This window comes from Charadrius vociferus, unplaced genomic scaffold (genome assembly GCF_000708025.1).
Source record: "Charadrius vociferus isolate BGI_N301 unplaced genomic scaffold, ASM70802v2 scaffold51, whole genome shotgun sequence".
NCBI classification, from domain to species: domain Eukaryota; kingdom Metazoa; phylum Chordata; class Aves; order Charadriiformes; family Charadriidae; genus Charadrius; species Charadrius vociferus.
Window position 1 is genome coordinate 5099348 of NW_009646939.1, and position 25352 is coordinate 5124699.

Sequence of the window (25352 nt, forward strand, 5' to 3'; positions counted from 1 at the left end):
TAATTAACTTGGCTATTGAAATAGCAAAATAGAGAAATGCTGTGGGAGTTATTTTCCTTTGTTTCAGCATAACTTTCCCAGTTTAGCCCCAAGCAAAAAGTGAAAGTTGAATCAAGCTGGGGAGGGGGGCGTGTGTGTGTAAATGAGGACACAGAAAAAACAAATTGAGGTCTGACAAACTAAACAATATAGCACAGCTGGTGGTGGCTTTGATGGAAAGAATGAAATGGGAGGAAGGAGTTGTGTCAGCCCTTCTGTTCTCCCTCTTGCCAGCAGCACGTTCGACTTTTTTCATGGTGGAACCTGCCAGCCCAGGGATATTTCTGTAGCTGTGTTACCTGCTTGCTCATAAGGTATCTTTGCTAAATAATTTAAAATGGTTGGTGGTGGTCCTTGAAAGTTTGTTTTTGTTCTAAAAAAAAAAAATAAAAAAGTCTTTCTGCACAGGTTTTACTTTGAGTTCTAGAAAATGGGGCAGAGATGGTACTTGTTCCTTCACGTGAAAGCTCTTAAATACTGTAATATTTAAGGGTGACAAACAGATATACATCTCTTTCTTTCCTTTCTTCTTCCTCTTTACTCTTCCACACATGTACTGGAAGTAGAATGACAAAAGGTCCTTATGCAGGCTGTACAAGGCAAAGGATAAGTAGTAGAGTTTCAATACTCGCTCCATACCTCCTCCTTCCCTGCACACCACCCACCCATGCACATGCTTGTTTGCTTGCCCACAAGCCTATTACAATCTGGATCTTGCTGAAAATTACTTTTATTTTTCACATGTATCTTCAGAAGATCTTGGGAAGGCGCCTTCCCAATTTGCCCCGTGGGTAATTTTTAGGTATGTTAGCACTGTAGATCAGGAAGGTGCTGGAAATCAGATCTTGCATTTTATTTGTGTTATTGTGGGGCAAATCATGACAGCTCTTTAAATTCTAAACCATTTCAGCTCTTCTGCTGTAAGAGGAACACTGATTTCTCATTAGAGGAAGGCCCATAGAAAGATGTAATCACACATTCAGCGATTCAAAGATGCTTTGCATGCAGGGTTGCTAGTGACTGAAATGTCAGCTCCCCTAAAACCTAAAGAAAAGCCACTTATAATGCTCAGGTTGTTTTCGTATCAAATTGATTCATAAAGTGTTCATACAGGCTGGGCTTGGTGGCAGGCAACACCTCTGAAAGGTAAGTGCAAGAAAAATAGCTGGCTCAATTAGGAGAATTGCTCTGTGTTTTTCTTTTGAAAAAATCTGACAATTACATCACATGGTTATTTTTAGGCATATAATAAAGTGGAACACTGGGTTAATGAAAGCAGCTTCCGCAAGCTGCACGCTATAGAATATTCACCCAGCATATGCGTGGTAGGCTATAAGTCTGAGGGAAACACATGCAATCCACCTGTTCCTTAACTACATCTTAGATTTTTGGTTGAGAAGAAAAGCTGGCTCTATTGACAAAACAGAAAACATAATTGGAAACAATTTATCTCTTAATCCACTCTTCACTTCTTAAATTCCTTGAGTTCATTTTAGAGGCAAGAGAGCGCTAATGCCATCATCTGAACACAAACGGTGCCAAGGTGTGGGAAGGGAGGAATTTGACATATGCATTGGTATTCACAGTGCTCTTCTGTTGAACATGGGCCACATGTTTATTCTACAGTGAAATTCCCTAAAAGTTTTAAAAAAATGCCCTGAATTTTGCCACTCCATTGAGCACAGTCTAGTAGGCTACACAAAGTTTTTAAGATTTCTCTGTTTGAAAGTCTTGTGCATTGTAATACCATTGGCATTGTTGTTTTGGAGAAATAAGAGTTGAAGGAACATCTGTGGTCTTAGTACTACTTATGATTGCCGAAGTCTCAGTTTTGGGTATCAGGGACAACATGTAGATGCTTCCAGATCCAAATGGCCGCTGCTTTCAAATGATTGCACATTTTGCTAATGCAGTCAAAAGGGAGCAAAGTCAGCCCAAAAATATCAAAATATGTAGTTAGTACTAGAAGCGGCATGCTGAATCAGAGAACGTTGTGTTATAACTTATCATGTACATGAGGGAACTTGCAGAGTTGTTCACATCTTTATCAGTAGCTATTAAATGTGGTGGTCTGGATGCAGCCTGTGTTTTAGGAAGCTCCTAAATTCCTGCTTGCCAGGGGCTCAGAGGTCACATGAGGGAGAGAAGCACTCTACACCTTCCCTATTTCTTTCCATCCTCCCTTAGTATCCTCCTGGCCGTGGTCAGGGACTTCCTTGCCTAAATCCAGATGTTTCTGGGTGACAAGAAAATAGCCAAGCAGGGATTCTCTCAGTCTCTGGGATTACAGTGAAGCACTGACTTTAATGAGACAGTTCACATGTTTGAAGTGAAGCATATACCGAGGACCTTGCTGAACTTGACTGTGTGTGGCACGGCATGCGGCTGTTGGGTTGGGGAAGGATTTGTGCGAGTGGGAGAAGGAGTGCAGCCACCCCATCTCTCAAGGCCTAGTATGGATGAATTAGAGACTCTAGAGAAAACAGAAAATCTTTTATGTGAAATATTTTTTCTCCTAGAATGAACAGATTAAGGGTTGATTAATTCATGGTGGTTGTCAGCTTAATGAAGAATATAAAGATCATAGGGAAAAATCGAGTTCTTCCTGACTTACAGGGTCTGATTAGAGCAGTCATCTGGAAAGCATAAGCTATGATGGTACTTCTCTATTTCCACGAATAGATTACTAACTAAATTGGTTGTTCTGTTATAGCCTTTTTAAACAGCTACACTTTGTCTCCAGTTATTACACTCTAGGTATTGTATGAGTGTATTTTCAAAGCTGCTGCTCAGTCTAAAGATCAGCATGTAGTCACTTTTTTCCCAGTTGAAAATAGCGCTTATTAGCCACTGGGTAAAGGATACATCAGAGGTGGCTGCAGACTCTCAATAGTGTGGGGTAGGAGTATGGGAAGTAGAAGGGGTATCTAGAGGGAGCTGGGGTTCCTCTTCCTGCCCCATAGGGGGGTCCCTACCAAGGCCTCCTGTCTCCCACAGCAGGAACCACCACCCAATATTTCCCGTGATTTCTTGTTGGCTTCTAGCAGTCTCTTGCCTCAGGCAACTGATAAATTTGCCTGAGCCTGAGAGATAGCCATAGGGTACATATAGGACGATGACATTCATTAGCCCCTGCACCCACCCCGTTTTTTCCTTGGAGTTATTGTTTTCTTCTAAATCTGCACTATAACATTAGAGCTCCATTTGTGTGTTACGGCTGTGCCCAGCTGAAAGTTATTGATGATTTTTACTTTCAGCCTTGTTGTGACTGTGTTTTAGTGATATCGACAGACAGAAGCAAACCAAAAATACACTTGCCAATTCTGTTGTTCAGTGCAGATCCAGCTCTAGCCTATATGTATATTTGCCATAATTAAAAGTTTATAGAGCTAATGGTTATCCCTGATGTGTTACCTAAGCCACATAATATATATGGTACTCATGCTTGAAGTTTAGTTTTGGCTAAACATGTTTTGATTAAACAGGTAACTTTTAAGGGTAGTTCTGATGCTTTTAACTGACAGAAATAATATTGTCTTTGTCTACTTGTTTCCCCGTGCTTTTGAAATTTGTTGGAAATTCTGTATCTTTCCATCTATGACCTGATTTAGCTGCCAGTGAAGTTGGCAGGAGTTTTTCCACTGGCTTCATCCAAAACCAGATCAGGCCACTAGAGAACAAATGATAAATTACATTCATAAGCTGGGAGCTACCACAGGCGTTGATCAATACACACACGATTTTCTGCCTCGGCAGGGTTTGCAGTTTGGCATCCTGCCCTCAGTAATATCAGGATGCCCTCCATGGTACAGTGAAAGGCGTGTATCTAAAGCGACACTGGGTTTCACTGTCCCACTGGGGCTTTATTTGGGGCAAGTGGTGAGACCTTGTCGAGGGAGTTGCTTGGGAAGGTATGTTGCTTCAGAGGTGCCTGGCCATGAACAGTAGCATTTCTTACTAGAGTTTCTTTTCCTTATATTTTGAGGCCACCAAATTCACTGAACTGCTCCATATCCTTTTTTTTTTTAACTTTTTATTGCTATCAGTAACAAAAGCTGAAAATTTTGGCATTTTTTCATCAAAAATCATTAGTTCTTTACTAAAATGGTGTGCTTAGATAAGTTTGCAAAAGCGCATAGTTTCAGAATTCTTTACTAAAACAGAATATTCCTCAGTTTAAGTACATCTTTTGAGATATTTCAGTCTTGTAAGTGTTCTTTAACCTATTAAGACCAGCCATTAAATGTTTTCAACTTCAAAGAGTAAAAATATCGCTGAATATATAAAGCGAGATTCTTTTTTAGACAAAAATCATGACTATTATCTTTCTTTTCCCAGGGAACATTTTCCCCATTATCTGCCTTGACAAACAACTAGTCTCACTAATAAATAATTCAGCAGCAAGAGACTCTGGGGCAGTCTGTATAAAATTATGGCATACATTAGCTGATGCCCTCACTAGGCAGGAGGTTCTGGGAGATTTAGTCTTGATGAAATAGCATTGCCAAATCCCTGGATGTCTCCTTAAAAACTGTCCCTGAAATTTTCAGGTGTCTGCAGTTAGAAACCAACTGCTCCACTGGAAAAAAACAAGGACTGAAATAAGTTTGGCTTTTTCGCCCCGAAGCTTGCTTTCTTTCTTTGAGAACCCGTTAAGGCTGTCAGAATATTGTATTTTACAGAATTCTTCGTCTGATTCATGACTAATTGAGCTGGTATTTTTAAATTTTCTGTTTTTCCTTTTACCTTGCTGAAAGAAACATTTTAAGTGTCTGGCAGGTTAAAAGGGGAAGTAATAAACAGCCCCATCACTGAAAGAGAAACTGTACTCTGTGCCCAAGCTACCTGTGTTAAACTGTGTGTGGCTATGGCATATTCAACACAAATTCTTGAAAGCTTGAGGGTCATACTAATTTCAAGTGAAGCCTTTATCTCAAGGATCTTTCTTTCAGTTGCAAAGATTTCATTTAAGGAACAAAAAAGCTGAAAATAGTTAGTACTGTACTTTCACATGCATCAGCCCTGGTTTAGCTACTAAAAGAACTCATTTGGTGGCGGTGGCAGCAGCAGTGCAGTAGCCCAGCTAGTCTGAGTGGAAGCCAACCCTGGGAGCTTCCCTGTCCTGCAGGGCCTCCTGCTCTTGCTTTCCTCCGGCTTTGACTTCTGACTGCTTCTGCCTCCAGTGCTGTGGAGCTTGCTGGAAAGTTTGGACTATGTGAAATTACTGCATAGTAATTTTGAAGTGATGAAAGCTGAACGTACAAAAATGCTGCCATTTAGAAAAGACCCCGTTTTTAATGAGTCTTATCTTTAAAAGATAAAGTTTTAGCCGAGTTGTTACAAGGGCTTTTTTCCTGCAAATAGGCTCTCAAGCTTTGTGGAATAGTGAAGTCAAAGCAAAAATTGGTGTATACATTTTCTGGCTTCAGTGTACAGTTAGATTTTAATATGATACAGTTTTATTCTGGATTTTGGGAGGCGGGGGGGTGTTTGCAGTATGACAGAGAAAACTTAATGATAACCAAGACCATATCCATCCACACACCTAAAACTACAACATCATACAGGCAAGATATACAGAGGGTGGAGGCTTATGGAAAATTGAAGCAAATAGTCATTTAAACAATGTCACACAGGAAAACTGGGGAAGGCTCAAATGTTAACCTGCACTCTCTGAACACAGTCATCTTCTCAGTCAGCTAGTCTCATCCACTTTGCTGGTTCTGTTAAAGACTGCATTTTAAACCATTCTATGATTTAGCAAATATGCTGCTTTAGTGTTACAGGCAGACACCAGGGGAAGAGACCAGTTTAGGCAGGGGGTTGGCTTCCCAGCCTATTGGTAGACTTTTTCATTTTGAGAGATAGAAGTTAGGAAAGCAACCGTAGTCTTGTGGGAGATCTGCAGTATCTGAACCCAGCCCAAAGTATTCATTGCCATTTGCTGTAGACACCAGAAGACTCCACCAGTCTTGCCACATTTACGGGAATCAGAATAATTAATGCAAAGAAGATAAATCTTGTAATGAGAAGTCCCTTGTTCTAATAAAGAAGGGTTATAGGTAGTGGGACTTTCACAGACTCATTGCCTGCTCCTACTTACTTCACTTTGGTTTGTTTTTGTTTTTTTTTTTAAGAGTCTAATTATCAGTCACTTTAATTCTCAGTGTCAACAGCAAAAATGTCTGAAAGCCTTTATCATATAGACTTTGAGCACTAGGCCAAAGAACTCATAAGGTGTTCCTATTCAGTTTTCAAATTAGGGTATCTTTTGAAATTAGCAGTTGGAAAGAAGACTGTGGAGCGTGTAATCTCTCAGGGAGAGCCAATGGTAGAAAGGGGTTAGAAAACCTTAGAACTTGTTTTGATTTTTTTCTGGGGCATGCAGACCTTGCCAGAAGCATTCCTTCAACCCAAAAAATATTAATTATATGAAAGACTAAAGCTAAATGAACTGGATCAGTACCTAGTTTCAGCTTAAACTTTCTCTTGACACAGAAGTGTTGCAAATTGCTTTTGTTGTCCTACACCCAAAAGATGTAGTTAGTTTTATCTGTTCTGGCTGTTGTGAAAGGATTTGGGGAGTCCTGTACTGTTTCTGAAAAGACACCTTAATGTAGAAAACACACCATTTCTTCCATAAATATTCACACCTGTGTGATGTCTGTTTCCTGTGCTACAGAAATCAGTAAAACTATCTTGTACTAATGCTTGTTGAAAGGGAATAGAAAAGGGACTAAGAATGGATAAAGAAAAGCTGGTATTTAGCAGAAAAATATTTTTCAGGGTCCAAGTTTGAAATTTGACCTGACTACAAATTTTGAGGGCAACAGTTATGCTTAATCAGATATTGACATGAGATTTTCAGTTGCTGTAGTTATTTCAGTGCTGAAGGAAAATTGATTCTCAATAATGTGAGCTCAAAAGCACTTTGCCAAATCTCTGTTAGATGTATAAACTGCAGACTGAATGAACATAGTGAAGAAAAATTACGAGAGAATGTCCCATAGCAGCATAGTCTATTAGTTTGCGATTTTTAATGAAAGATGTATTCCTTCTAAAGTCATAAAAATAGAACCTTAAAACATCATCTCTTTTCCCAGCTGGAATAAGATCCCATATATGTACAATCTTCAGCTGTGATTCTGCATAAAACATTCAAGATTTATTATTTATTTCCTCTTATATTTTGTTATTATTAGTGGACAGGCCCAAAAAGGTAATCAGGATTCAGACCTAATTTGCTAGATAGTAAAGAAATAGTAAATAAAAAAGGATATCTGTCTTGCACCAGAAGACTTATAATTTAAGGAAGACATTAATGTACGTAATCATGCACATGTACCTAGTTGCTGCCTTGAACCCCTTATAATACTTATCTGATAAATGTCCAAGCCAGTTACTTCTGAGATTACACAATATATCTGAACTGGTGGATCCGACAGCAATACTGATTTTCTGGGTTCAGGAGCTTGGCCTTGTCTCCCCCTGACCCACTATCAGAGCAAGACCAGGAGCCTGCCAGCCAGCCTCTGTAAGAGCTTGGCACACAGACCAGCAAGGAGCTCAGATGTTTTTTTGGCCAGATTTCAGATCTGAACCCATTTTGGGATGAAACTCTAAACTGAGCCCTAAATTATTTCACAAAAATGTTCTGAAATGCAGTGTCCTGAGGAGTCTGGAATACCCCACCACACAGTTTCTGGTTTTCCAGAACAGATGTTAAAAGTTTTCATTTAGAAACAGTACAATTTTCTTTTTTTTTTTTTCAGTGCTCTCAAAGGGATAAAAAACCCCAAGATCCTCATCCTTTCTCGAGGCCCTCTACTTTATAGAGGGCTGTTGCTCAGTGATGTGTGCGTGGTTCTTGTCACCCTCCAGTTTGCAACTCTCTTCTGCTTGTCAAGTGGCAAAAAGCACAGCTCTGAGAAGTGAGCTGTCACACAGTCCACATAGCCAGAGCCCACTGCAACCTTCAGCAAGAAGGCAAGGCAATCTGAAGATTAACAGCAAAAGCTAATACATTGCTTTTCTGAAAACTCTCTGCCATACCCAGCATCCTCAGTGGAAAGAATAAACAGCATAGAAAACAAATTACCTCTTTGCAGGCATGAAAGGTTGAGCTGACCTCTGCAGCAGAACTTCTGCAACCTGTAAAGACCCTGGAGGATCAGCTGGCCCTGCCCTGTTGACTGTAAAGGTACAGCATTGTCAAAAATCATCCCTTGCTGTGATCTACAGCTGGAAAATATACTGAGCCATATGCCAGAAGGAGCAGGACAGGGCTGGAAATACAGTTCTTGAAGTGAAAAGTTTGAGTCTCAGACAGTGATACCAGGTAAAGATAGCTTCAGTTTAATTTCAAAATATATTAAGAACAGAAAGTGTGAGATTTGAAAATATTTTTTGGTTTTGTTTTTACTTGCTTGTTCAGTAGGTTGTGCTGGTTAATTATGGAAGGAAGCCTGGTAGAGACACTCTTTTACAGATGCTAGAATGCTTGCTGTCTGGGTTTGTCAGGGGGGCAAGAGTAGCCTTGTCTCTTCTGAGAACCAAGATATCGACAAAATTATTTTTAAAAAGCTGAAGGTTAATAGAAAATATCAAAGGGCATGTTTGAACACTGTTTATTTCAGAAGGTAGAGTTGTGGCCCTTCACAAACGCAAGAGAGGGGTATAAGAGGGATTGTCTCACAAATAGTTAATTGGAAACTCAGATCTAACTTAAGTCTGTACATGAAGCTTCCAGTAAGGATTAAAAGGGTCAGTGCTTAGAGATGCTTAGAGCAGGTACACAACTCCCGAGAGTTTGGGGGATTTTTTTTTTTTTAAAAAAGAGGGGGTCAGAAATGCATGAGAATTCCATTACAGTAGTGACTAACAAGTGACCTAGATTATTATTCAGAAAATAAACGTGCATTACAGTTCTTTCAGACACTAATTCCCATGTCATTGCTGTTGTTCTAGCAAACAGGAATAGGCAAAACAATACTGCAAAATGGCATTAGCCTTGATAAATGTATTGTGTGATCTGTGGCAGTGGAAAAAAAAAAAAAGGAAACTGTGCACAACTGTAAATTCTGTACTTTGTCTCAGGTGGCCTGATACCTGGGAGTACCACTAGCCAAAAAATCCAATAACTGATTTGTCTGGAAACCTCATTTGGCAATGGAGCCAGTATTTGTGCCCAGTGGTAACAAATTGGACAATTGTTAGGATTTGGTTAGAAGAGCTAAGGCATCCAAGATTATTTTTTTCCCTCCTCCACAAATTACATGTTTGACCCACCTTCATTGTTTCACATGGGACCCAGGATGGATATTTTGTATTTGGCATGCACTTGACTATCCCTATGGACACAATGCCTTTTTCCTTTCTTTTTTGCTTTCTTTTGTTGCGGGGGAAGTGTATCAAACATGGAAGATTTAGGAAGTGTGAGACCTAAGTGTGGAGCTTGTAGAAAGGCTGTTTTCAGGAGAAGCAAGTGCAAGATATGGACATAGACATGGACACTAATACATGGCTGAGGAAGAGGTAGGATTTAGAGAAACGGTGAGGGTTTATGTAGCAGTGTTCCTTCTGGAGTTCTCTGCTGTCTTGGAGACAGTAACAATCTGCAGGGAAGAATTTAGGTAGAGGGGGATTATTCTGAAGGGGAAAACAAACAACCCAACCAAAAAAAAAAAAAACCACACAGAAAGAAGTATACATCAGAAACAGTCAAAAATGGAATGTGTTGATCTGAACCCATCAAGGAACTCAGTAAGAGCAAGACATCAGGAACTTCTTCTCTTGATCATTGCTCTCTAGAGTGTTGATGTGATTAATGACACTAATGTTCTGGTGTATACAGCTGTGCTCTGCAGTTCTAGTGTGACTCAGCTGTGGGGATGAGTGAAGATATCCGAGAATTTCTTCAGTATCCTGTGTAGCAAGCTGCAGTCACCATTTTTGGGCAGATCAGCTCTGCCTGGAACACACACTGAGAGTAGACTTGCCACATGTACAGTGTGATGGGCAGCCTTCATGTGCTGCATGATGACATTGCTGCTTACACAGGCAGCAGCTGAGGCTCTTTCTGCATGTGCTCAGAGGGTCTCCCTGGCACTATAGGAAAACACCATGCTGATGGTGGGTACCATTCTGAGCAAAGCAAATGATACCTTTGTAGTGTCATCAGACTGTTGAGGAGATGTATATTACTGGAATTCATCTTTGAGCCTAGCAATATAGTCTTTGGTACTGCACATACATGAGGAACTGTTGCCATTGACTAGAAAGCGTGCTTCCTAGGAAACTGTCACCACAAATTATTCAATGGGGCTTTGGAGTTTGAGGTTTGCAATAATGGGAGAGCCTACACAAAAGGTCTCCCTTACTAAGGAAGGATCTGTTTCTGCTGTTGCCTAGGACAATAAGAGTCTGGAGAAGCCAGGATTTGCTCACCAAGATATTCTAGACCTGCCTAGCACAGCATCCTGATGGAAACAGGCTGCACCCCAAAATGAAATGTATCATAGCCTGATGTTGTGAAGATGTGTCTATTGTTGAAGATTATTGCTAGGCACACTGGAGTCCTTCTCTTAGCACTGTGATGGCCGCATCCACGGCACAGAGGAAACTGAGCTATCAGTAGTGGCATTCAAATACATGCAAAAGCCATAGGAGAGTCCCCTTGCCTGATCTATTGATAGCAGGCTCTTGATGTTTACCACATCCCCCAGATGCAAGGTAAAAAGCTGTGGGCAAAAGACACGGGTTAAGTAGGTAGAGGATTGTGCATGGGGCTTGCAGAGTGAAGACTGGCTCCCCCTGGAAGCTCACAGCTGAGCATTGTTGAGGAGAAAACAGCAAGAGGTATCAGCAAAGGAAGGTTTGCCTGGTGCTGCCTTAGCCAGGTAGCAGCCACCTGAAAAACCGCTCCAGGGTGGAGCAACTTAAGGAATCTAGAGGGGAAAACCAAATCATTAGGTTCAAAAAGGATTTTTCTTGGGGGGCTGAGAGTGACCCTAACTGTCTGAGGGTCACAAGCTGTCAGAGGTGAGCAAGCCATGGGAAGCAGCAAAGCACACAGGGATTTTGTGAACTGAAAGCAAAATTGGGAGAGCTTATGGATTAAGAGTGAACAGGGGAGCGTATTCCTACTGATGAAGCTCTGGTTTAGGTTACTGCAAAAGGAAGACTGCTGGTTGAATTAACAATTGTGTCTGCATTTCGTATGTATTTACATTCCTATTTTATGTGTTCGCTTTCTTCTTGCTCTGTGTTCAGGCTTTGATTCAAGCCATTTACTGCTGCCATCATTTTTTTAATACGACAACCTGCTGTGAGCAAGCATAATGGAAATTGGTCAACGTGTCTTAATTGTAAATCTCTCCACATGAGCCACAGGTATGGCTCACATGTAAACAAAATGCATGGCAGATTTCTAGAAATCGCACTCTCACTGTAACTATCATGCAGTGTGATGCTTTTTATAGGGTTTTTTTTTAAAGATGTAAAAATTAGCTCACTTGAGTAAAAGAACATTTGCTAATAGCTTGTCAGGTCTGTTGTAATTTTCAGGCAAGTTAAGATGTTGATTTTTTTTTTTTTAAGTAGTAAAAATCTAGAGTATGACAAGTTGAAATATTAGTAAGACTATTGCGAAGTTTTGATAGTCTGTGCTTGTGAATTTTAATGTCTAGCAGCAAACAGCTCTTAAACAGAGTTCTAACGCATCTTTTATGTTCAACTTTATGATGTACACCAGGCAGCACCAAAACATGCATATGACTACAGATGTGCTGAGCAGGGTTAAAGAGTTGTGATAAATGTGTTTAATGTACTTGAAAATTTAAGAACAAATTGGGAACAAAATAAAAATAAAACATTTGCCCCATGACACTTAACTGAGTACACACAAGAAGTTACAAATGCAAGACATATTCATTGCCTTTTCACAGAATAAAAAAAGGAAAGAAGAAATGTATGGTCTCTAGTCTTCTGTCCTTAAATTACATCCTTTTTACTACATCCATATTGTCATTGTGATTGTAGAGCCTAGGTGCTGGCTTTCAGAGTATGCAGAATATCTCTAAAAATAACTGTGGTGGTGTTTCAGTTTGAGTGTTTTTTAGAATTTGACCCAAACACGTATCTCCTGCAAGATGTATCCAGGTCACAGGAGGAAGAGAGGTGAAAACATATGTTTGGGAAATTTCATCTCTGAGTGATAGGAACAGCCTCTGTTATATCCCATTTCTCATGTATATAAAAACTGCACTCTTTTTATTTTGTAATTTGCATCTTACAGAAAGACCTGAAAATTGGTATTTGTCTGTTAAAGTGGCAGGTGATTTTGAGCTGTGTGGCGTTAAACTCAGTCATATTTTTTTCAAGTTTTTTGCTGTGTAATATAGTTGAGAAGCCCAGAAGTCTGATGTTCTTTGTCTCAAAGTCAGCCTAGGTCTTGAAGGTCTAGGTAATGTGTCAGGCCATAGGTGCTGCCGTAAACACATAGCGATGTAAATGCCACACTTGTTTAGCAAAGACTAATCTTACTTTAGCTGCTGTTTGAAATTAACTTGTGTGCTTGTCTGTTTTTCTCTAGCCTGAACACTGGGAGGAACATGGGAACACAAATTAGGTACAAATATTCCATGCTATGTAAAACTAGTGCCTTGACTGAGTCCTAGGCACTAGTGCTGGACCTTATTATCTTCAATGGGAACTATACAGACAAACTGAGGCTTATAGAACCGTTTAGGTTGGAAAAGACCTTTAAGATCATCAAGAAAGACCAGAGGACACATGTTACAAAAATTACCTGGAAGCATTTTGTCAGATATTATTTGCTTTTTGTTTATTTAGTCATTAAATAAATCATTAATCTCTTAATAGTTTAATTGCTCGGTTTTCCCCTTGCACACAGACCCACCAACTCCTCTTATTCCATTAACAATGATTGGATAAAAAATGATAGGAATAAAGAAAACTGTGCAATTCTATAAGTTAACATTTAAATCACAAAATTACTTCAGTGGTTGTACTGTTCATACTGGGAATCGGAGTATACTGGCAGTGACTGGGGAAACAGCTTCTCAATATTTATCTTGTAGTTACAGACTCTCATTAATTTTTAAGATCTGCAATGGCAGTGTCAAAGTTCTCGTCTTTTGGTTATTAGCATGGCTGGCACATGCTTTGGAAACCACTAAATAATAACCCAGGTGCTTGTTCCTGCTTTAATCTTTTCTCGAGCTGAAAAACCTCCGATTTTAATGTATAACAAAGAAGGCTTAAAGCTCCATTTTTTTCTTCCTCTGGGGAGATGCCCTTAATAGTTTTAGTGGTTTGTATTTATTATCCTGTTCACTTCCTCACAGTAGTGGTGCTTAAAATTGTCTTTGGAATTGTCTGAGACAAGCTTATGACACTCACTGTTGTTTTACGCATGTTGGAGAACACTTCTTTTTAAGACTACCCCAATCCCAAGAGATTTTTGAGGACAGTGCCAGTAGCAGTATAAGTAGTCATTGAACAAATAACCTGGTAGCTCCTGTAAAACTAAGGCAAGCCATATGAAATGCATCATAACTTCAAAAAGTCTCAGAAATTTGCTTTCAAATTCCAGTCTTGATACGACTGGTTGCAAACTTAGTGGCATGTTGCTGCTCAGTGCATTGCTCCAGTTATGAAGCCTCGTGATGTATTAGCTGTGCCTGAGTGATGCGTTCCTCCAATCTGTGAGCCCTTAAGTAGAAAGGAGAGGAATCTCCTAGTTTTCCTGTTTATTTCTTTGAGGCATGCAAACGACAGACTGCCTCAATTCTGGTAGTGATATCTCTGCTGCCTGCTCTGGCCAGTAGTATTACCTGCCTGATGTGCACAACATGGAAATAATACATACCGTGTTTCTAAAGGATGAACTGAAAGTTTTTTTCTACAGCCACTGTGGTGTGGTATAATATACTTATGAATGAGTAACTAAAAGTTGTTGGAAAGCAATATTACGTAATTAAAAATCTCCTTTATAAATACATTTGTAAAACAGAAGGACAAGAAATTAAATTGATTCAACTATCTGCAATGTAAAGTGTCTTCATGGTATCTGTGTGGTTACAGCATATATAGTGGGTTATTACACATGTAAATTGAGTGTCTAGGCAATTATTTCTTTCCATCCTTCCTACTGTTAATTAGTTGGCAATCTTTTACATGAGTCCCATGCTAAACAATTACTTTGCCACTTCCCTTTTCTTTCACAGTCTTCATTATTTCAGTTCCAAGTAACTACAATAATTTACAAACTGCAGTAATGGATTTATAGCAACTAAAATAATGACAATTATACAGTTGTAGAAATGGGAATGTCCTGGAATGGAAGAAAAGAAAGTTCATGTTCTTGCCCTATTTTCACTTACCTCAGATAAACACCCTGTCCTTTATTCCTATTTTAAATTGGTACATATGTAAGTAAGGTGCCTCAACAACTAAGTGATACTGATACCAAAAATCAGATAATTCAATACAGAGTTCCTCTTTGCAGAAATACCTGTCAGAAACTCTTTTGTGTAAGGATGAGAACTGTATTGCAAAATTCTCTGCACAGTGAAAATAGTCTTTAATGTTCTAATATGTTTAAAAGCTCTAATCCTTGTCTTGATTTTTAGAAGAGAATTAAAGCCTACGTTTTTGTTTTATAAGGTGTGGGGAGAACAGGACCATTGGGTTGTTGCAAGTCTGGAAAGAGGGGTAGGAAAACTTTGGTTGGTTGTGCATAGGCAACCTGCCTCTTGAAATCCTGAACCAAAGGGGTCTCCAGAGGCCTGTAAAGATAGTCCCAAGACATTTCTTCTTGTGCTGTGACAGTGTGGCCCAGATTGTTCCCCTCCTCAAGTTAATACAGAAATGAGTATGACTTCCTTAGCCAAAGCTATGGCAATTTGTTTTTCTGTTCAGTTCACCCCTGGCTACATTGGCCAAAGGATGGTGATCCTCATGCAAGTGAGGCTCCTGTGGTTGTGGGATAGCTGCTGCTATTTTGTGTAACATGACAACAGCTGTGGTAAAAGTACACACAATGCTATGGATGGCTGAAGCGTGTAACCACTTGTATGCATGCTTTGTAGCTATGTTACTTCTCCAAAGTGATAAAGAAAGAGCCCTTGGTGAGACAGCCAATCTATGGCAATGGACACAGACGTGAGACTCTTCCCCATTCCCTGTTTCCTTTCTGCCTACTTCCATGAGCAAGCCCAAGGGTTTTCCAATGGCCATGACAAGGGGGATCAGAGTGAAGATAGATTCCTACCTTTGACAGACAGACAGAATCACAGAATGGTCAGGGTTGGAAGGGACCTTCAGAGACCGTCTAGTCCACCGCCCCTGCCAAAGCAGGTTCACCTGGAGCAGGTTGGACAGGAACACATCCAGGTGGGGTTTGAGTGTTGCCAGAGAGGGAGACTGTACAACTTCTCTGGGCAGCCTGTTCCAGTGCTCTGTCACCCTCAAAGTAAAAAAGGTTTTCTTCATGTTGAGATGGAATTTCCTGTGTTTTAGGGTGTGCCCATTGCCCCTTGTCCTGTCGCTGGGCACCACTGAAAAGAATCTGGCCCTATCCTCTTGACACCTAACTTTGATGAGATCCCTTCTCGGTCTTCTCTGCTCCAGGCTAAACAGACCCAGGTCTCTCAGCCTTTCCTCATAAGAGAGGTGTTCCGTTCCCTTAATCATCTTTGTAGCCCTCCACTGGAGTCTCTCCAGTAGTTCCCAGTTTTTCTTGAACTGGGGAGCCCAGAACTGGACACAGTATTCCAGATGGAGTGGCCTCACCAAGGCAGAGTAGAGGGGGAAGATGATCTCTGTCAACTTGCTGGCCAAACCCTTTTTAGTGCATCCCAGGAGACCATTTGCATTCTTGGCCACAAAGGCACATTGCTGGCTCATGATTATTTTGTCCACCAGGACTCCCAGGTCCTTCTCTGCAGAGCTGCTTTCCAGCAGGTCAACCCCTAACCTATACTGGTGCATGGGGTTGTTCCTCCTTAGGTGCAGAACCCTATGTCCTTGTTGAACTTCATTAGGTTCTTCTCTGCCCAACACTCTAGTTTGTCCAGGTCTCGCTGAATGGTGGTACAGCCTTCTGGTGTGTTAGCTGCTCCTTGCAGTTTTGTGTCATCAGCAAACTTGCTGAGGGTACACTATTTCCCCCTTGATGAATATGCTGAACAAGACTGGACCCAGTACTGACCCCTGGGGAACACCAATAGTTACAGACCTCCATCAGGACTCTGTGCCACTGATCACAACCCTCTGAGCTCTGCCATTCAGCCAGTTCTCCATCCGCCTCACTTTTCACTCATCTAACCCACGCTTCCTAAGCTTACCTATGAGGATGTCACGGGAGACAGCGTCAAAAGCCTCACTGAAGTTGAGGTAGACAATGTCCACTGCTCTCCCTTCATCTACCCAGCCAGTCATGCCATCACAGAAGGCTATCAGGTTGGTAAAGCATGATTTTCTCTTTGTAAATCCATGTTGACCACTCCCAATAACCTTCTTTTCCTCTACGTGCCTAGACATGACATCCAGGATGAGCTGTTCCATCACCTTTCCAGGGATGGAGGTGAGGCTGACTGGCCTGTAGTTTCCTGGGTCCTCCTTCTTGCCCTTCTTGAAGACTGTCCATTTTGCTACTGATGTACTTAGAATCATAGAATCATAGAATGGTTTAGGTTGGAAAGGACCTTGAAGATCTTTGAGTTCCAACCTCCCTGCCATGGGCAGGGACACCTCCCACTAGACCAGGTTGCCCAAGGCCTCATCCAGCCTGGCCTTGAACACCTCCAGGGATGGGGCCTCAACAAACTCTCTGGGCAACCTGTTCCAGTGCCTTACAAGCCTCAAAGTGAAAAACTTCTTCCTAATGTTTAATCTAAACCTGCCCTCTTCTAGTTTATATCCATTCCCCCTTGTCCTATTGTTACATGCCCTAGTAAAAAGTCCTTCCCCAGCTCTCCCATAGGCCCCTTTTAGGTACTGGAAGGCCACCATAAGATCTCCCCGGAGCCTTCTCTTCTCCAGGCTGAACAGCCCCAACTCTCTCAGCCTCTCCTCATAGGAGAGGTGCTCCAGCCCTCGGATCATCCTCGTAGCTCCCCTCTGGACATGCTCCAACAGGTCCATGTCTTTCTTATGTTGGGGACTCCAGAGCTGGATGCAGTACTCCAGGTGGGGTCTCACGAGAGTGGAGTAGAGGGGCAGAATCACCTCCTTTGACCTGCTGGCCACACTTTTTTTGATGCAACCCAGGATACGGTTGGCCTTCTGGGCTGTGATTGCACATTGGTGGCTCATGTTGAGCTTCTTGTTAATCAGCACACCTAGGTCCTTCTCCTCAGGGCTGCTCTTGAAGAAGCACTTCTTATTGTGCTTGACATCCCTTGCCAGGTTTAATTCTAAGTGGGCCTTAGCTTTTCTCATTGCATCCATGCATACTCTGACAACGTTCCTCCCAAGCCCTTTTACCGTGTTCTGTAAACCAGGCCACCAAGATGGCCTAGCACAGAGCAGGAGGAGGGCATGACCATCTCTCACTGGCTGCATAGTGTTTTTACAGGGAGACTTGTGAGGACTTCTCAGGTCCCTGGTTCAAGTGACTAACTTCATCCATACCTGTACCCACAGTGGGCTGAGATGTGGGTGCGCACCATCTGCTTTCTCTTGCAAGAAGTTGCTTTTGTGACATGGATGGCTTGGTACATCAGCTAGGAGAGAAGCATAGCAGGATCAACATAGCCCTGGCATGCACCAAGAGCACCTGAGCAAGCCTCGTGCCCCTTTATGTAGGGAAGTAGTCTCCAGAAATCTGGCACCACGAATGTTTTTTCTGTCTCTGAAAGCAGATAGTGCTGGCACTGGGAAGAGGTGTTGTCAGACCCCCCTGCCGGAACAAACAGATGTGAAGTAACATTTTCCAAGTGACTTTGGAGTCCAAATGACACAGAATTACCTTCTGAAGTCACTTTTGAAACTGTTCCCTCATAGTTCTTCTGGTAATGGGACTCCTGCCTGCATGTTTATTTTGGAAACACTGCCTACTCACGCCAATTTGTGAGGTTGTGTCACAGCACTGTGCCTGCTTCATCTCTTGTCTCTAGGGACCATAATCCACGCACAGCCAGAGACAGTGGCTGAAACTTCAGCCTTGACCTTTATTAATTTATTTGCAAAATCAGTCTGAAGTTTACTCTGGTCTTTGGATGTGCTCCAGCTACTTAACCATAGGTAAGCTGATGCAAAGCACTCCTATCCAGGACACAGAAGCAGTCCCAGGAGAGGATTCTGTTGTGATTGTTTTGATTGCTGTTAACATTCCCACATTTTGAGGGGTTGGGTGGGGTTTAGTGTTTGGTTTTTTTTCTGTTTTTGCAAGTCTTCTTTCTCACTTGGCCTTCTTGTGGGTGGCTCTTTAAATTTAGACAAGGCAGAAAGCTGCTGGTTCGAAGTGACTGGTTTAACTGCGTGCTTGTTATTGCATCTCCTGTTCTTCCTTCTGGTTGGTATTTTTAACTTCTCTCATGTTGTCAGTAAGTGTTTCCTTTTTATTCCTGAAAGTTCAGGCTATAAAGTTTGGATCCAGCAGGAGAAGCAGTTGAGTTGCGAGAGTGCCTCTTCCCACGATATTCCTGACACCCTTGTTAAACCACCAGTGTTGCAAGTGTTTTGAAAGTTCCGGTCCTCTCCAAAGCAGTTGTACACAATCTAGGAAATTAAAAATAAAAAGCATAGTTCCACAGATAAACTACCTAGAATTTCTATTTTTGTGTTGTTTGGTAGTCATTCGGAGGCAAACCCTCTGGCAGAGGTCAGCTTTGTTCAATATCTACATTAAACTTTTCGGATTTGTGCAGCTACAGACTCTGTACAGCACAACAACCATCTCCAACTGGTTGTGGTGAGACTGCTCAAAAGGTACTGTTCCCCCTTCCATCATCTGTCAAAAATATTAGCAATAAAAATAATAGGGCATAATTGTGATACATAAATAATAATAGCTAAAGCAACAGTCATGTGATAGAGGCTTTGAAAAGTGTATGAACAACATGCTACTTAGTAGTTTTCTGAGGCTTTCTGCATAGTTTTATGCAGCTTGGCTGTTAAATAAAAGTCTTTGTATTCTGTCTGTATTTCGCCTTAGAGAGTTGGTGTGGTCCCAGAGCCCAACACCTGAAAGGTGTTGCCTTTTCCCCTAGAATTATCCATTTGACTAGTTATGTGTCCCAGGATACTGCTCCTTGCTTCTGATTGTGAAAATTTATTGTCAGAAAACAGTTAGACCCTGGGTCCCCAAACCCTAAAAGTTTTATGTTTTTCCTCTCTCTTCATAAAGCTATGAGGTCTGAGGTATTGTGACCTCGGTTACTAATAATGTTTTGTCCTCTGTTTTCTGTTGGATGAGAGTGTTAGCAGGTAACCGTATGTGCTTCACTGGGTAACTATACTAAATTCATATAAATAATCCCATACATGGCTGATAACTACTTAAACGCATGCTGGACAAACTGAGGCCCATTAGGTATAGGATGTCCAGTGAGAATGACTAAGTAATAAATCCAGTGACTTCTTAAATCATACTATCTATTGTTAGTGACAGCTGAACACAGTGAATGGATTTGCTTGCACCCTCTGCAAAAAGGTCTTGTGCATTTCTTTTTTTCCCCCTCTGTGGCAAATTCTTCCTGTAGTACTGAAATGGACTCTCTTGCTTGACTTGGCCTCTGTTTTTGTCATACGTGACAGCCTTAGCAGTTTCCTCAATATTTCTGTTCATCTGAGGACTTGTTTAAAATATATTTGGCCCTTTTCCTAGGTCTATAAATAACCTCTGTATCCTTTATAACATGCTCCTCTGTAACATCTAAGGAGTCAACATTCCTTTGGCATTAAACAAAATCCTTTCTAGTCCCTAGAACTGCCTTTTAAATTGATAATGCTGCTGTGGCATTTGCTTCCCTGACCACCCTATGCTTACAGAAGGAATTAAGTTCCTCAGACTCTGCTCCTCAGTAGAGGTTCTGGCAATCATAATTCACGTACTCTTTGAGACCAGGCATTTGTTTGTTAGTTTCTTTTAATGCAACAGAAGGTGTATTGATCACATTTATCGAATGCTCCAGAGAGTGTGCAGGTAATCGCTGAAACTCACTTGGTTTAGATTTTCCTATTATACATTTGTAACTGAAAATGCAATCCTTTTGCTCTTGAGGGTGGGGGGTTTTGCTGTGCCTTTGAATCTCTGAGTGCTTTCGTGTATCTGGTGGGGCACTTAACTGCTGTGTCCTTCCTCCAAGGATATTCCAGTTTGTTCAACTCCAGGCCTCTGGCATTCTTCGATAATCGCTTGGAGCCAAGCTGCCTGGAAGAGTTTGGGTTCATTGGGTGCCTGACTGTCCAGTACTGCACGGTGTAAATCGCCGCATAGCACAGTGTCCAATTACAAACAGTTTTCATCCTGGAGACTCTTAGTTGCCCATATCCATGACTTCTTTTCTGAAGATGATACATTTTAGTTTAGTATTTCTGCTGTCAAAAGACAGAGGACCGGAGATTCTCTATGCCTTTGTGGAAATGAGGTCAACCAGCCTTGCTGATAGGAAATCTATTCGTATTCCTCAATTCAGGCAAAGTAAGACTGGTAAGACAAGTATCAATAGAGACATCAAAATGGATCTTGGGAGAGTAAGAGCCTCTGGCTAGAAATTTTTCATCCTCGGGTTTTTTTTTTCCCCTTTTTGGGGTATTATTCTATTTAGTGTCCTTAAGTATTCTTAGTTATGTGCCTGTGTTTTAAGTGTTAATTTAGCTTTCCTCATGCTTACATTGCCAGCACTTCATGCCCTCACTATTATGCAGGCATAGTAGCTTGCTGTGGCTTTGCTAAAGTCTTGAAGATTTGAGTACACATTTCAATACTTACCTTTGACATATTTAACTTTTGCATAAGTCATTCATGTCAACTCATATCCAGGAAAAATAGCAAACTGAAAAATGTGTATTATTTACTACAGCAATAAGAAAAGGGCCTTGATTATGTTAAGCAGTGCAAAAGATTGTTGTCTCTAAGGACATAAAACACATTTATAAGCAGTAATTGCAGAACAATATGTTTCAGTAAAAATCTGAAGGATCTCTACAGTGTTCACTTTCCACATCCACATATACTATGTTTGTTATTATTACATAACTCCCTATCTACCACAAACCCAAGATTTAGTGTCAGGAAGCAAATCTGTCTTAGGCCAGGTTAATTATTTTTTTGCCTTGCTCTGTAATGGGGGGCAGGAGACAGAGGAACATGATTTGCTTTCTGAGGTCAGTGGAGATGCTGACTAACACACTTCGTGTTGTGGCAAGGCTTTGAGATGCTGACTTTGATGTCTTTGGCTTTCTGCATGCAGCATTTTATTAACTGAATTTTTTTAAACTTTGGCTTTCTACTAGAACTGAAAGGCAGAATATGAGAGTGTTTTGGGGACAATGGTATGAGGGGGCACTCTGACCCTTCTGGGTTAAATGAAACTTGTGTGTTTTGGCTGCAACAGCAGGAAGGACTGCATTCAGTGACCTATTTGTCCTTCCTAGCACAGCTCTCCAAAACAAGTAGTGGTTTATGGGTCAAATGCACACAACTCGCCTTCCTGCCCCAGCCTCCAACTATCTTTAAATAGAGCATCCTGCAAGCTAGATGCTCTAGAACTCACTGTTTTACAAGGATACTTTGACCATGGATGATAATAAAAAGTTAAGTGAATAGCTGTGGGATGGAATTACAGGAACTCTCATAGCAAAAGGCCAGTGAGATTCCCTGCAAACAGTTTGCTGCTCTGTAGTGTGGCATTGCTGCCTGATTATACGTTCTCTAATAAGAATGTGTTTGTTCAGTCTCATTTGGGAGGCATCTGCTAATAAAATATTCACTCTCTCTTTTGTGCAGCCTTAGCTTTTAGCATCATGGAATAAAATGTTTTCTCTCTTTTATGAATAAAAAAATATTAAACATTTTTTTCCCTCCCAAAATTTTTAAGGTCAACTTATCACTGTTCCTGATATTTGCAATATTTACTTGAATGTATGTTTGATTTCTTTGGGGCTCTAATTTCTTTTTGTGGATGAAAATGTTAACTGTCATGAGAAACTGGAAAAGAAAGTGGTTAAAAAAAAAAAACAACAAGCCACTAAACAACAAAAACCATTGAGGCCAGTCGTTGCTGTTGAGATGTGGAAAGTAAGTCATCAAGCTATTGGAAAAACCTACGTCACTGCTCATTGGGAAAAGGTTCATGTCAGGGGCTCCTCGAAGTTGTTTTAGTCTTGGGACATATATTCCTATAAGTTCCACTTTTGTGAATTTGAAAGATGTATCCTTAACGCAGTGGCCAGTGTTGCCATCAAATCAGTGCGCACAGGAGATAAACACTCTGTACCTAGCACAGAAGCCTGGAAATGTGCATATCAGGGAAACTAGTGGAAATATCTGGTCCTACTGTTATCACAAGACAGTAGATAGTAAAATATGCTTCAGATGAAGGCGTTTAAAAGTTTAAATTCTACTGTGTAAGAAACAAAGTAATTTTTTTGGTAGGAGAAACTGGAGTTTAACATAACTCAGAATATTTTGATCCTGATATTTGTAAGCCTGAGTACTTCTTTTTTTCTCCTCAAGAATGCCTTGTCTTATGAAATTCTTTGGCTAAATATTAGTTATTAATATTTTTTTAATTTTATGCAGTGTTCCCTTTCTGTATTCTGACAGCAGTAAATAATGATGTTGACTTGGCATTTAAAGCAACAAATAGCTCTGAAAGTCTCCCCTCCCTGCCCCCTGCTTCTAGCTTAAATAGTCTTATTCATTTGATTTTTTCCTTTTCTGGAAATCTTCCCATCTTTCTTTTCTTTATCTTTTGATATTGTGCTGATCTCCTTTTTGAAATAGACTTGGCAAATTAGATGCATTAATCAGGGCAGGGGCAGAGTGTTGGCTTCTTACTAGCAAGAAAGACTAGTGTCGGTGCTAACACCCAGTGTTAGCTCAAATTCCATTTTTATAGGCAAACATCTTGCTTTGCTCTTGCTGGCACTTTGTGTAGACAACATGGTCTTGTTTAACTGCCCACTGTGATACTTGGGTCTTCTCCTTGAGTGGTTACAGATGAAAGATGAATTGCATGTGAGCAATACAAATTGCTTTTTCCCTGTGTTTCAGTCTGAGTTCTTAAAGCAGACATTTGTCTTCTGTCTTGCTCTGGATGCTTGCTGTTCTGTATAAGTCTCACCCATATATGAAGTTGAATATCTCTCTGCATTTCACAAGTTTTACCACCTTGTTTTTCCTCCAAATGGTTTAAAGCTCTGATATAGTCCAGCCCGTTATTCTGTACTGATGCCCTGAAAAATTTTGTTTATAAACTACTTTGTCCCATCAGTTCCCTTGGCAAATAATTGGGCCAAAACCTGAAACAAAAATAAAATAAATAAACTAAGCAAACATCTGGGCTAAGCTTAGTTTAATCTCTGCTTTCCAAGTTTTGAGTTAGTTTTCCAAACCAAGTTTTTTAATTTAAGTAGTGAAAGGAATAAAATTTCTCAGACATTGAGATCACAAGGATACTAATTTATCTGTAGATAACATTTATGAGAAAGCATAGGAGGTAATGCAAAACAAGATTAAATACCAGAGAAAAACAGATGTACATCAGGAAAAAAAAATTCTATGGAAGGTGATGGCAAATTACAGAGGTTTCATACACCATCCTGCTTCTCAAGGGAATTCATATAGTCAAAGAGAGAAAGAATTAATTTATCATTTTTCAAGGATCTGATGCTATTTCTAATGGTTTTAAGCAGAATATTATTTTCAAATACTCTACACCATGCACTTTGTCTAAAACTGTACTGTAAATAGCTACTTTAAAATATTCAAGAAAATAATCTATTCCAAGGTATTATGACCCCCAGATGGTTTCCAAAAACTATGAATATGTTTTCACTAGTGTCTCTTATCACTTATTTTGGGGGTTCATGTTTAAGACTGATAGCCTAAGAAATTGTTTGCAATTGTCTCATTAAAATTTTTGAGCTGTAATACTCTACATAGCGATATTAACTTGGCGTAGCACAGAAATGAGTTGTTTAAGCTTCATTTGCTTGTGTGAGACACGCGTGTGGTTAGGTGGGCTTCTGAATTAAAGTAAAAACTTTGGTTGTAATTTCTAGAGCGGGTCTGCTATTACTTTGAACGGGGCTTGATACTGTCCTGTTGTATGAACTACTCGGTGCTCTCTTCAGCCACGTTTTGCATATGCAGAGACTGCAGTGCAGTAGAACTGAAATCCACTTTTCGTGGTGGAAGTGAGACTTCATATTGTGTGATTGCTGCAACACTTGGGTCAGGTGCCTCTGTACAGACAATAATATGTTGCAAAGTAACAGACAGAAAGGAGGGTAATCCGATTAAGACTGCGGGAGAGTATTTCAGGGCGACACTTGGCCACCATGTATTTTTTGAAAGTCTCACCTAGAAAATCTAGCAGTTCACACCACTGAGTGAACACATGGCACTGTGACTTCCATTTTTTTTTGTTCTGGTGCGTGTTTGCAATGTCACGGCGAATCCTCTGTACCTCAAATCTCCACCATTAAAATACAGATAAATTTCTGAGGTATGTAAAAGCCATAATCATCATTTCCTAGCTCATGTTTATATTAACACAAACTTGAGAGGTGCTGCAGGTGTGCATCCAGCCAGAAAGGCAGGGAAATGCCCAGTGGATGTGGTAATGTGCAGCTCCAGTAGCCTACCCCTACTTGCTTAAAGGGTAAGCAGTGGTCTCAGCTGGTGTGAGGAAAGAACAGAGAAATCCACAAACCCAAAAGTTTTCATGCAAACTGGGAAAAAATCTTAATTGTAGTGGTTCCTCATGAAATGGTTCAAACTCACAGTGATGATATTTTGCACTTTCCTAAAACTCCAGAGTTCTAATGAAATGCTTACAGTGCTGCTTTTTGTACTTAGTAAGCCAATTTCTCCAAATGAATAGACTTTGTAGAGAAAAAAACCAATAAAACAATTATACATACCCTTAAATATCCAAAATACTTGAGAGACGATTAAAACTAGTACAGTTCATACATCTAGTAGTAAGTACAGTTAAGAAAACATCATAAATCTAGTGTATCAGTTAGTGTATTACTGCATCAGCAATTTAGTGTGGCAGCAAAATTACAAGACTCCCCTGAAATGAAGCTATTTATTTGATGAAGGTCCAAGT